Source organism: Anas acuta, chromosome 20 (assembly GCF_963932015.1).
Source record: "Anas acuta chromosome 20, bAnaAcu1.1, whole genome shotgun sequence".
NCBI lineage: Eukaryota > Metazoa > Chordata > Aves > Anseriformes > Anatidae > Anas > Anas acuta.
The window spans coordinates 6,064,947-6,077,657 of NC_088998.1; the positions used below are offsets into that span (position 1 = coordinate 6,064,947).

The following is a 12,711-nucleotide window of genomic DNA, read 5'->3' on the forward strand; positions in this document are numbered from 1 at the left end:
AACACAAGCACTAGGATGATCTCAGGGACTCGCCCTGACGTTACTTACAATGAACCCTTGCAGTCAGTGCCGAAATCTAAGCTGGGGTGCTGGGGGTGCCTGCTGAAGGGAGCGGAGACACGCACATGCCTTGGGGGAATGCATGGTGGGGAAGGCCGGCAGCTTCGGAGCAGTAGGGGCAAACTGGGTACATTTTAGTTTTATTAATTGAGATCCTTCTCCAGCGATCTAGCAGCAAAGATCACAGAGTTTATACATTCTGGCCAAAAAACCTGCATGTACATATATTTCTATACATATTTGTACAGGGTGGTGCACTCCGCAGCACGGGATCATTCGAGAGAGGTTGAAGAGGGGCTGGCGGGTCACAAGGGGCCTGTAGCAGGATCCTGGCCTCGGAGGCCTCCAGCTGCTGATCCAGAGCTGTAACGTTCCCAGCCCTGCATCATCGCTTGGCACCACGGAGGCAGCAGCTGATCTTCCAAATCCACCCCGGGACCTCGGCCTCGCAGTGCTCTGCAAGCACACAGCCTGCTCCCTTGCAGTTAAAATCAGCAGAATGTTTGCTACGGCTTCCCTGTCTCTCTGCTGAGCTGCACTTTCCATTTACATCAAAAAACATTTTTTCTTTTTTAACTTTAATATAATATTTTCAAGAACACTGTTTTAGGCTGGCTTCAGCATTTGAAGGGAACCTTGAGGTGCTGTCCGTTTTAATCAGAGTTTTGGTAATGACTTTTTTCTTTCCCCAACTGTTCCCTTGTCAAACTGCAGCTTCTCCACTTACCAAACCACAGCAGGTTCTTGTGAACAAAGTTAATAAATGCTTCAGGTGAGCCTGTCTGTGTTCCCCTCCCATGAAAAACCACACGGTTTAAATTTGCCAGATCTACACAGGGATGCACAACAGGAGAGTTATACGGACTCCTTATCCATTCAGAATTGCCACTCAGCTTTAGAAAATCTGAGTTTGTAAGCAGGATTTTTCCGTCTTCCACGATAACAAAAAAAAAGCCACTCTCCCCATAGAAATCTTCCCCGAAGCTCTTGCCCAGGTTACGCCGCAGCTCAGAGCACGCAGACGGAGCTGGAGCTTGTCTGGCCTTTCCTCGGCAAAGAGGAGATTTTCATTTCATACTTCAACAAGCAAACGCCATCCCTGCTCATTTCAGCTGGAGAGCTCAAGTGAGGATAATTGCTGGCCAGCAAACCCAGGAGGCAGAGCTTGCGGCAGACGGGGCCGTTATAAACCAAGTCCCCTCTCACACAGACCCCAGTTCCTCACACCCACTCAAGGCCATTACAGGACCGTTCCACATCAACATGCAACTTTCAGCCAGTTTTCTTGTAAAACGTCCCTAACAGAAGGCCCAAGTGCACCCTGTGGGATCTGCAGACCTTTAAGGCAGAGCAGGCACTGCTCAGCACCAGGATGCAGGATTTTGTCCAGAGCCTGATCCAGAAAGCTCTGGTGACAAGAAGAGCTGGTCCTTTGGCTCTGGATCAGGCCCCTTGTATGAAGCTGAGGATGCAGCTGGCCCGATCCAGGCTTCACTTTTGCGAGCTGACAGAGGGAGCAGAGCATCCAGTTCTCAAGGAAATCAAAAGCAAGCAGAGCTCAAACAACGTCTTTGGGTCCAGGCTGGTTTTGTGTTTGCTTTTTTTTTTTTTTTTGACTCCAAGAATACCTACTGGCTTGCAGAGCAACCTGGCAGCTTTCCTTCTCTGTATAACACGCAGCCTGGGAGATGACAGCAGCGATAACACGGGATTCCTCGGCAGGCAGCAAGTGCCAGCACGAGCAGCATCCAGCCCTGCGACAGCTCGCGGGGTGAGCGGGACAAATGCAAATCACATCCAGTTTCGTGGCTGCGACTCTGGAGTCGTCTGCCAGCCAGAGCTGGCATCGTGCTGTAATTTGTTGAGTGGAGAGCCTCCGACAGCAACAGATCAGGACTCGGCATGGGAGAATCATTTCTGAAGGAAGTTATCCTCGTTGCGTTATCCTCGCTTGTTCATGGCCAGCTTAAGGAAGAGAGCTGCCTGAAATTAGATATGGCAAAGGAGCACCAGCTCCCCTGCTTTGCTTTGCTGCAGGAAATGTGGCTGCTTTTTAGACTGGAGGGAGGCTAAAAGAGAAAGGCAGCTGGTGCTGATGTAAGCCCCATCAGAAGACTGTGGTTGGAAAGAACTCACCAGTCACAGGATCTGCAGTGGATCTGAAAGGATTGGGTCCTGCTGTACCTCCTGCAGGGTTGTCCCCATCAGGGGTGCCTGACTGAGGATTTGGGACCTGCAGGAGTGTCATTTTTCCAGGGTGCCATTTATCCAGCGCGCTCAGTGCAAAGCAGCCCTGGTGAGATGCTGGCATTGGAGGAAGGGTGCTTGTTTGGCTGCGTTTTGGAGGTGTCTCAAACACACAGTGTTCAGAGAGAGCACCTTTCAGTCACCAAAACAAATAAATTGTTATTATTTAGGGCAGCTGCCCAAGCACCAAATCCACAGCACCAACCCGTAATAAGAGACAATCCTCACCCCATCAAAATGCTTCCTAAATATCGTAGTGTCTCTAAACAGCACCAAGTCAGAATGGGAATGGGTGCAGAAAGGAAGGTGCCCGGTCTAAAGCACAGGGCAGGTCAGGGGGGGTCCCCTGGGCACCAGCCTGAGTCCCTTGGTACCAGGCTCTTCGTGAAAGCACGTTTAGGAACTGATATAGTGATGAGCTAGGGGATGGGAAGCAGGAGAGGACCCTGCCCAGGCACAAAACCTGTGCGTGACTGAGCTGTTATTTACCCTCGGGTGAGTGGGGGAGCCCGGCTCTCCCATGCGTGGATTCCTGTGCTTTTTGGGTCCCTGGGGACTCCCATTTTGCAATACACCAACTGTGCCTGAAAGGCGCAGCTTCGCACACCTCGCCGCTGAAGCAGACGGCGCCGTTCCAGCTACAGCCCCTACGATGTCAGAGGCATCTGATTCCCTTCACTGTGAGAGCTCGAGGAGGCATGGTATATGCTATAAAAATCCATCTTCTGCTCCATAACCCATGTCACCGCAAGAGCTAATTGCCTCTCAATATGCCAGGTTTTTATAAGGCAATTCATCCTTCTGCACTTGAAGGGGTACACTGGGGAAGAAGATAATCAGCCAGTTTCTTTGTTTTCTAGCTTGTTTTAAGCTTTTCCCCAATCAGTGTTTGCTTGTTACCAATGTTTTTAACACACCCCTCGGTCCATGTGGCATCCAGGTATGATGCTGAGTACTTAAGGAAGACTGGTGAAGGCTGAAGGCAGATGAGAAATGTGGCTGTCCTGTGTCTGAGGGCTAGTGCTAAAGAAACCAGAGGCAAATTAGAAAAGTAGCAACTGTGTTTCTTCGGAGAAAAACGAGGATTTTATATGTGCTCAAGTGCAACAGCACAAGCAAGCAGAACTACATTCTGATTTTGATTAATAGTTGGCTAGAGATAATCTTACACTATTGGGGATTAGGGAAACAGTCCTCCAACATTGAAATCTTGGAAGGAAAAACCTGTCTGTGAGCCAAAAAGCTCAAGCACCAGCTTAGAAACAAAATAAAGCAAAATTGCTGCGGACAGAGACTCAGCTGGTGACAGCAGTACTGAAACCTGTGGAGCTGTGCGATGTCCACCGGCAGCACATTCAGCTCGGAAAGTCTGCGAGCCAATGTCCTGGGACCTGGCAGCAGGGAAAATCGCTGGGTGTTTTCTCCCTCTGTTATAAAATAGGGATTAGGAGTGAATATACTTACAGCAACAGCCCAGTAACAGCTGGAGACAAAACGATGTTGCAAACTAGCAACGTGCTAGAGAGAAACCCGTCTCAGCAGCTGGACCAGGGCTATCTATTTGAACCAAACCCCAAGTGACTCAGTGTTGCCCCACTGCAGAGGAAAGCTGGAGCTGCTGTGAGCAGCACTGCAGCCCCAAAGCAGCACGAGACTACCCAAAGAGCCCAGGGTTTGCTGACCTCTACCCATGGAGCCTCAATTGCTCGGCCCCATAAATCATCCCAGCCAAAGCTAACTCAGAGCAGCTGCATCCAGTGGTGCCCCATGAGCTCTCAAATCCATGGCCAGAGCTGGTCGTGAGACCCCAAATCCTGGTGGTGGGTCCCAGGGGACCAGCCCGCAGCATGCAGCCGGCTCCGAGCTCAGCCTCTGTCTTAATGTAAATTCTCCAAGCGACCAGGGATGTGTTATATCCCTGGGGAATCTGTTCTGTGGCTTAATTGGACTCACTGTAAGTCGTGGATGCCCTATTTTCCGTGTTTATTTTCTGTATATGCTGCAGGGTGGTGCAGTGAGGAGGAAGAGGTAACACAGTCAAAGCGTTTTGAAGATCATTAGGGATGTACGCACACAGCCAGGGCCCGTTTATTCCCTCTTACATGGAAATAGCTCCTTGAGTAACGCTGAAGGGCTCTGCTCAGATCCCCGAGAGCAGGACTGACTTCAGCTGATTGCGTTCTCAGACAAAAATCTCTGGAAAACCACGTGTCTTCCTCACCGAGAATATGGACAATTATTTCCCCACTGGAGAAAAGGCAGTGGTGTGCCTCCGTACACATAAATCAGCAGGCGAGCACAACTCTGCACAAGCACATCCTCATACACCCTCATAAATACCTCTGCGACGACAACGGCGGCAGCAGCAGTGACAGGTAGTTTCCCAATTTCAGTTTTATGAAAGAATATAATCACCGGGAATCAGGAGCAGGACTGGCTTTCAGACTGTCTGAGCACTCCCTGAGACACCCTATCCATTTTTTCTTTGTCTGCAATTCTTCTCGGAGATGCAGACATCTCACCCACTTGATCCTTCTCCTGTCTTGTGAAATCTCAAATTGTTTGGAGGGAAATTCCTTTATTTGTCTTTATTTCTTAAGCAGGTCCCGTTGTGAAGTTGCTACCAGTAGGGCTTTTTTATTTCATTAGCGTGTATTTCGTGACAGTTCATAATTGTGATTATGACTACACACAGTCACATTTAAGAAGAGATCTCCCATATTACTTTCCTTTGCTTCAGATATTGAAGACATCTGCTTTTGAGCATGCGATAAGTGCCCTATAATAAAGGAAGGACTAGCTCTAGCAGCGTAGGTTTTATTCATTTCTTAAAAATACTAGCCAATTATTGGAAACACACTTGCTGAAACTTAGCAAATCTGAAAGGGGTCTATACCTACAGCACAGCTAATCCTCCGGACATTTATTTAATAACCCACTGACACACACTGATCCTACCAGAGCTGTGCTGGAGGCCGGCAGCCAGCATGGGTGGCTGCAGGGCAGGCAGGAGCTGAGCACGCAGATCTCACTCACACCCCTGGGGGTCTGTCGCTGGCTCTGCTGTCTGTCTGTCCTTCCAGGGCTGTATGATGTCAGGTGCCAAGGGGGTGCTGAGTTCCTCTGCACAAGGATTCATGGTGCAATACACACCTTGCCCAGGACAAGCAGTTCTCCAGCGTTCACCTCGAAGTTCACCACATCACCTCGAAATGTTCCCCAGTGCCCAGGGGAGAAGAGATTTTCCTCATCACTCCCAGCTGCAAAGACCAAGTCACTTGCTCAGCCTCCTGTTGGGATTTTGGGGAGGTATGTGCCCATCTGAACCTCCAGCACCACGCTCAGTCCTACCACTCAGGGTGCACACAAATGTGGAATTTTGGCACCAAAAGGGGCACCAGCTGAGCCTTCTCCTCCCCAAAATTCAGCATCAGGGACTTCCCTGAGGGCCCTGCACCCCCAGGTGCCTCCCCAAGGCAGTGCCTGGCCTGGATCCAAACCCCACAGCTCGCCAGCTTTCTCTCCATATCCCCAGAGCTGTTTTGCCTCGGTGGAAAAGAGACAAAACAAATGAAGCAGCATCTGTGCAAGGCAAAGGACACGAGCTGCTGCTTGCTGCGGGCTGGCTGCTGGGTAAATCCCACCGCTCCTCTTCCTCCCTCTGCCAGCTCCGAGCTCCAGCACGTGCTCCTGGCTTCTCCCAGCTGAAATCTCCCCCGCGTTTAAACTCCTCTCTTGGTTTTCTCCACCCCAGTACCAGGTCTTGGGGTTTTTAGAGGCCGGTGCCCGGCAGCCAGCGCTCGGTTTGCAGTGAGGGCTCCCGGTGAAGGAGGGCAGTGCCCAGCTGTGCCCAGGGCAACTCGGACACATCGAGCAGAGCCGGGGCGGTGGCTGCTCCAGGCATTTCTCCCCCCGAGCCCAGCGCTGCAGAATGGGCTGAAATTCCTGCGGTGCTCACAGATTTACGTTGGCCTGGTCAACGCGAGCGGCAAGGGCCAAGGCAAACAAAAGGGGAGAAGTGATTCTAATTATTTGATGCATTAAAGGCGGTGACATTTCCAGGAAAAACACAAGGGGTGAGATGAGGGTTTTTTTTTCTCTCCTGTGTTACAGCACACTTCTTTTTTTTTTCCTCTCTCCTGTACAAAGCATCACTTGTGAGCTCTGCCTGAAGATGAAGGGGATAAAAGGCAGCAACAGCCGCGTGAATGCCACCTCCGGGCAAGGGGCGAGGAGGGGATTTGTGGGGACCCCACTGTATTGACAGAGGAAACATTGGCCCACAGTGCTGGGGGAAAAGCTTTGAGCAGTGCTGCTACAGAGTGCCCATTTATTGTGCTCCAGCAGCGTTCAGCTGAGCTGGAAGCTTCCCAAACATGAGGGGCGATCTTCACCTGCAGCAGCGCCGCCAGCCACGGCTCCCTGCTGGAGCTTCAGACCCCTTTTTTCTGCTTTTCTTTGCAAGCTTTAGCAAGCTGTTTTGGCAGTCTGGGGTCCGCCAAGGTGCCACAGCCCTCTGCCAGTTTGGGAACACCCCCACAGGCAGAGGCAGAGTCCTCAAAAGAAAACGTGACAAAACCACAGTGTGGAGCACGCGACAAACCCAAATAAACCTGGAGAGGAGCCAGCCTGGGCAGGATTAAGCCCATCAGCCTTTTCCTGCTGTCCCTGTTTGCGGAGGTGTGTTTTGTTTTTTGGCTATCATAGGATGTGGCCAGCAGGCCAGTGGGAAGGCCAGGATCCCTACTGAGCCTCCAGAAAGGCAGCACTACGAGCCAAGAGCCTGATGTCCATTTGGCCAAAGCCTCATCCCACGTACATGACTGAGCAGCTTTACCAAGGACCTGACGTCTGGCATCCCCCTCTCGTTAACCCCTGAGCCACCTTCCCCAAGGCAGCCCCTCTGAGCACAAGAGCTGCGTGAGCACAAGCCTCCAGCCTAATCCTGCTAAAAAACCTGCAGCTCCCCCACTGTCTTGCAACGCCCTGTTTCCAGTTCATTTGCATTGCCCAAGAGGATCTAATGCTGGAGCAATTACTTAGCGAAAAAAGGATACTAATTAAAAGGCTCATTAATAGAGTAACCAGAGAACCACTTAACCAGGGATCTTCCTTTGATGCATTAACTACAGAAGGAACAGGAAAGAGGTCTGAGATCACCTAGGTTGTCCCTGACCCTGTGGGTACCTCAGGGGAAGGGGCTGTGCAGTGGGACTTCCCAAATGAGCTTTGGGAGCCCCCCCAAATGCTGGTGACCCAGGGGGTGAAGTGGAGGTGGCTACAAAATTCAATTACAGCCCCGAGTAGGGAGCTGAATGCAAATCCTTAGTGCTGGACGTTGGTGCCTGGTCATTAAAATCAGCATACACTGCCGTGGGCTGGGGCAGAAAGCATCGATTTGGGTCAGGAGCGGTGCTGGGGTTAGCTCCAGCCTGAATTAGACCTTTCCCAGCCAAGCAAGCAGCAGCTGCTGAGAGGGACACACACAGATCACCACGTGAAAATGTGGGGAAACAGGGCACAATGTGAACAAAACTTCAAGCTGTTCTGGGAGAAGAAGAAGGAAAAGAAGGAAAAGGAGAACACCGAGTTCTGCTGCATGCCGGTTGCTGCAGTGGGAAGCTGGGGGGCGGCCAGCTGGCCCCAGGCCCCCGGGGTCTAGGTCCCAGGTCCCCTTGTTGCAGCCCCATTGGTGAAGGCAACGCATCGGGCATGGAGGGAGGAGGCTGTGAAGTGCTCCTAGGGACTCAGCTGGCAAGCCACTGGGCCGTGGAGGCCGACACAGCTCATTTTCCGTGCAAAAGGGCCAGAATCCACTGGCCAGACAGCCCTGCCTGTGAAGATCTGGGCACAAACCAGAAAATATGGCCCGAAGTTCACGAGGAGGTCAGGTTTCTGGCACGTTGTTTGGCATGGGCTGTCCGGTGGTGCCTCCATGGGAGCCAGGAACACGTATACTAGAGTCAGAGCAGAGGAGACAAACGCTTGTCCTTCCACAGGCTGCAAAAAACCACTGGGATCTGGAGGCACGCACTTACCAAACCCCTGGAGAGGTTTTTCACTTCTGTTTGGGCCACCGCGGGCCAACCCTTTCTTGCGATTTTTCAAGCTTTGTTAGCAGGGGAGCGTGGGAGACGGAAAGGATGAAAAGGACTAAAACTGAAAAAGAGGGAAAAAATATTTCTGACCGTTCCCAAACGACTTTTTCCAGGTTGCTTCGTTAAGTGTGATTGTTGTTTTATTGTTTGCATGGCTTCGGATTGCGTTCTCATTCATGAAAAACATGTGCTCCGTCCTCAGTTCAAAGAGCACTGGAAGCAATGGGAGAAACCTGCCAGCCCTCTGCTCACAGCCTGTGCTGGCAGCAGAGGGGGAATGGGAAGAGGGATCCAAGGGGAATGGGACGAGGATGGGCAGAAAGGGGGGAGCGAGGGGCGATGGGGCTGGAGGAAGGGCAGGAGGAGCAGCAGCTTCCCTCGTGCTGGAGGAGGAGGTTCAATAGCAAGCTGATGGGGAACAGAAAGCCTTAATCACAGAGGAATCTGAGTCTCATTTAGTGTTAATTCAGCCCTGGGAGCAGGAAAAGCATGTCAGGAAAATGAAGGCGGCTTCTTGACACATGCCCTGGAGGGAGGGCTTGGGTGCCGGGGGTGTGCGAGTGCAGGGACCTGGCTCCTGCCTGAGCTGCGTGGTGGGGTGAGGGACGGGCACCTCGAGCTGCTCCGGTCCACAGCAGCTGGCAGGGGAGAGCAGCGGGTCCTGGCCATCCCCAGAGCATCTGCAGGGGATTTGGAGAGCGCTGGGCTTTGTGCACGTTCAGCTGCTGCGATCCGGAAAGTCCTCCTGCCGGCGGGCAGGGCGCTCAAATCCCCTCTGCACAGATCGCGGTCATTTTCCAGCGAGTCTTCCTGTACGCTCTGCACCTGCACGTCCAGGCATGCCAAACCCCGAATGCCTTGGGGAAAAAGAAAAAAAAAAAAAGAAAAGAGAGGAAAAAACGAAAAAGAAATAGAAAGAGCTCACGAGGTCACCAAGCCCTATTAGGGGGAGAGTGAGGCACCCTCTTCATCCGCAGGATCAGCCCCAGCACAGTTAAATTAGGTCTCTAAATAAGCTTAATTCTGTGTCATCTGAACGCAACTTGTGCTCGGCTGAAGCTGTATCTGGGTCAGGCCTCCCCGGTTCTGCCCATAGGGAAATGCGGAGCGTAACAAAACGTCCTGCCATGGTGGAGACCACCCAGAGAGCTGCCAGTGCCCTGGCTCCTGTGCTCCTCTAGCAGCCAGCTGCCCTTTGTGGGCAGAGCTTCAAATCCCAGCACCACGAACAACAGGCACGGCCCTAAAACTCGCTGCAACATCCTTGCCTGGCTGCCCATGGGCTTCTTGCAGGAGGAAGCAGGAATGGGAGCAAGGCATGCGCAGAGCTAAGTGATGGGCAAGGCAGAGCCAGGCTGCGGTGGTGTGTCCGTGCTGTGAGCAGTCCTGTCTTTATAGGATTCTTTCCATCTTTATAAGGGACTAAGAGCTTATCTGCACTTTTTTCCAGCATGGGGAAGAAACCTGGGCTTCCTCTGGGTTCACCCTGAGAATGGCAAAGCAGAGAGGTGCCCACATCCTGGGAAGCCAGGCGGGGATTTGTACCTTCAGCTTTCCCCAGCTTTCACCCAGCGGTACCTGCAGGCAGGGGCAATAGCTGTGCTGGATCCTCACTTGGACGTGCAGAGGGCTGTGACTGTGCAAGGACTTTTTCATGTCTGGCCAAAGCCTCGCCACGGGCTGGACTCTCTTCAAAGGTCAGCGGTGACTCAAGGCTGCGACTTCTCCTCCCTTCCACTCCCACGCCCACAAGAAGCACAGCGAGGCTCTGGGGCGGCTTCTTGGCCTTTTGTCTTGCCTCTGCTAAAGGCAGAAAATCTGCAAAAAAATACATTGTTCTCCCACAGCCTCTGCATGGGCAGGCAGTGGAAATGCCCTCTCGCCAGTCTGCAGCTCGTGTACCAAATCCACGTCCCCCTTTTGTCCAGACACCAACTAACACAAAGCTCACACCCAGCAGCTCTCCTGGGAGCACCTGGAGGAAGGAGAAGCCCCCATGGATGGGGCAGGTTACCCAAAGGAGAGCCCAGGCCTCCCCAGCCCCTTGCTGGGACCAGGTTCAAGATCGGTGTGCCTGGCCTGAGGACAGGCTGGGATGTGGTTTGGCTGGACAGCATCGTGCCAGTGTGCCCCGATCCCACCGCACACCCCGTCCTCCCAGTGCAAGGAAAGAGAAAGGGGGGGGAGAGCAGGAGAGGGGAAAACTGCTTTAGTCGGTGACTGAGAAAAATGTTCTCTAGATGTTTGTGAGAGCAAATAAATTCTGTAAAATACAATACGATAAAATAAAATAATAAAATAAAATAACAAAATAAATAAAATAAAATAAAATAAAATAAAATAAAATAAAATAAAATAAAATAAAATAAAATAAAATAAAATAAAATAAAATAAAATAATAAAATAAAATAAAACTTTAAAATAAATAAATTAAACAAACAAACAAACAAACAAACACATAGCTGCTGTTTCTGCCATCTGGGCCCCCAGCCCCCAGCTGGAAGGATGTACTACAGCAGAGGGGCCGCCCCATGGAGCCTGCCCATGGAGCCAAAACCCCACACTTGTTCTCTGCTAGCAAACCCCAGGGAAAGAAGAAGGGTGCCCGGCTCTCTGAGAGCACTGGGAGGAAAAAGTCACAAAGTGTGTATTTCATTGCCTCTGCCTGACTCTTTCACCTTCATGCTTTATTGATTCACAAAAACTTTCTAAATGCCGTTAATTGCTTTTTAAAGTGTTTATATTTGCAGTGTTTATGTTTATTAAGGAAAGGCTTCTTTTTAATTTTGGCCTTAGCTTTTTTTCTTCAGCTGGCAAGCAAGCCCCAGAAGGTCGTACAGATTCTGATCAGATGTCTAAAACTTTCCACACAGGATGCCAAACGGACATCTCTGGCTGTAGAAGTGGCTGTGGACAAATGTGTGTATATCTAGGAAAAACAAATGCTACAGAGAGGATACACAGAGCTGTGTGTGCAGGGCAAACGCCGCCACTTCTCCGCTCGAGCCTTGCAGAAATGGGAGATGGAGGGAGCAGGGAGCAGGCGGATGAGGTGGGAAGGGAAGGATCCAGCCCTGCCCTCAGTGCCCAAGTGCCCCAGTCTAGGTCTCAGTAATTATTTGTGTATCCAGGAGCCCAATTCCTCTTCCTCTCACACTAATGTTGCTGGCTGGCGAAGCAGGAGCTGATAAAACTGATGCACACCTGGGGAACATTGCTCACCCAAAGCTTGGCACCTCCAGCAGGATATCTCATGGGAAGCCATAAAGGAGGGTAATTCCTGCATGCAGAGAGAAGTCAATTCAGCTGCAGGCTTACAAACACTTTTGCTGAAGATGCTTTCTCAGCTCTCGCATTCTCCAGAAAGAAAAAACCTCCTGCTCCTGCAGAAAGCATTCAGCCCAACCCACGAAACCTTCCCCAACCTGCTTATTCCATACCTAAAAGCCTGTGTTGCTGATGACGCCCGCCTCTGACTAATTCCCTGTCCTGTAATGGTGCCACAAAACCCCACCAAACATCCTCAGCCCTCCTGCCAGCAGGACGTGGCCCACGACCACACACCCATGGGACCGCCAGTGCCACGTCCCTGCCATGTCACCAGGGCTCAGTTTGCAGGGCGGCCGCGTGTCGACAAGCAGGTCTGAGCTCCCATGTGGCACCCGCCAGCCCAGAGAGTACCAAAGACCAAGCTTCAAAGCAAACTCTGCATCCTTTTTGCTTCTGAGCAGCATATGGTCCAGGGCAGAGGCAAATTCCGCAGGCGAGGTTGCCATCTGGGCTCTGTCCATCTGCACTGAAGTATTTAGCTGCAGCTGATGAAACATGAGGGCTGGAGCTGAATTTTCCAATATCTCATAAATGTTTAGCAAAACTATCCACTCGGTGTTGTGCATTTAATAAAGTTTTTTTTTTTTCTTTTTCATTGTTATGTTCTGTATTCGGCATACCGTTTGACAAGGCATAGGAACAAGTTCTGCTTTGAGTTATTCTGGATTTCTAGAGGCCATACCCCATGTTTCTGCTCGTGTAAGTATGAGGAGAAGATGGCCTGTAAATTTAATTGCAATTTAAAGTGCCTGCAAGTGAAAGTGGGCTTTGTGTCTGGTTGGTAAGCTGAGCTACTGGCAGGTGTTTCCAAATGCCTCATTATAAATGCAAACAAGCAGAGTTTTTGTGCTCAGAAATGTGCCAGGGGATGCAGAAGAAAGCAATGAAGCCCTGTTTGGTGGCTCACGGGGCATCCACCTTGGAGAATAAAATATATATATATATATATATATATATATATGTACCATCTGGTGCT

The 12,711-nt window shown here is 51.0% G+C and overlaps 1 long non-coding RNA gene across 1 annotated transcript; it reads left to right on the top strand.

Moving 5' to 3' along the window:
- The first annotated feature begins 1,205 nt into the window (after window positions 1-1,205).
- Window positions 1,206-12,328, top strand: LOC137842669 (uncharacterized). Its single transcript, XR_011089157.1, has 2 exons — window positions 1,206-4,682; window positions 11,216-12,328. It is a non-coding gene; the product is annotated as an uncharacterized lncRNA (long non-coding RNA).
- Window positions 12,329-12,711: the final 383 nt, after the last annotated feature.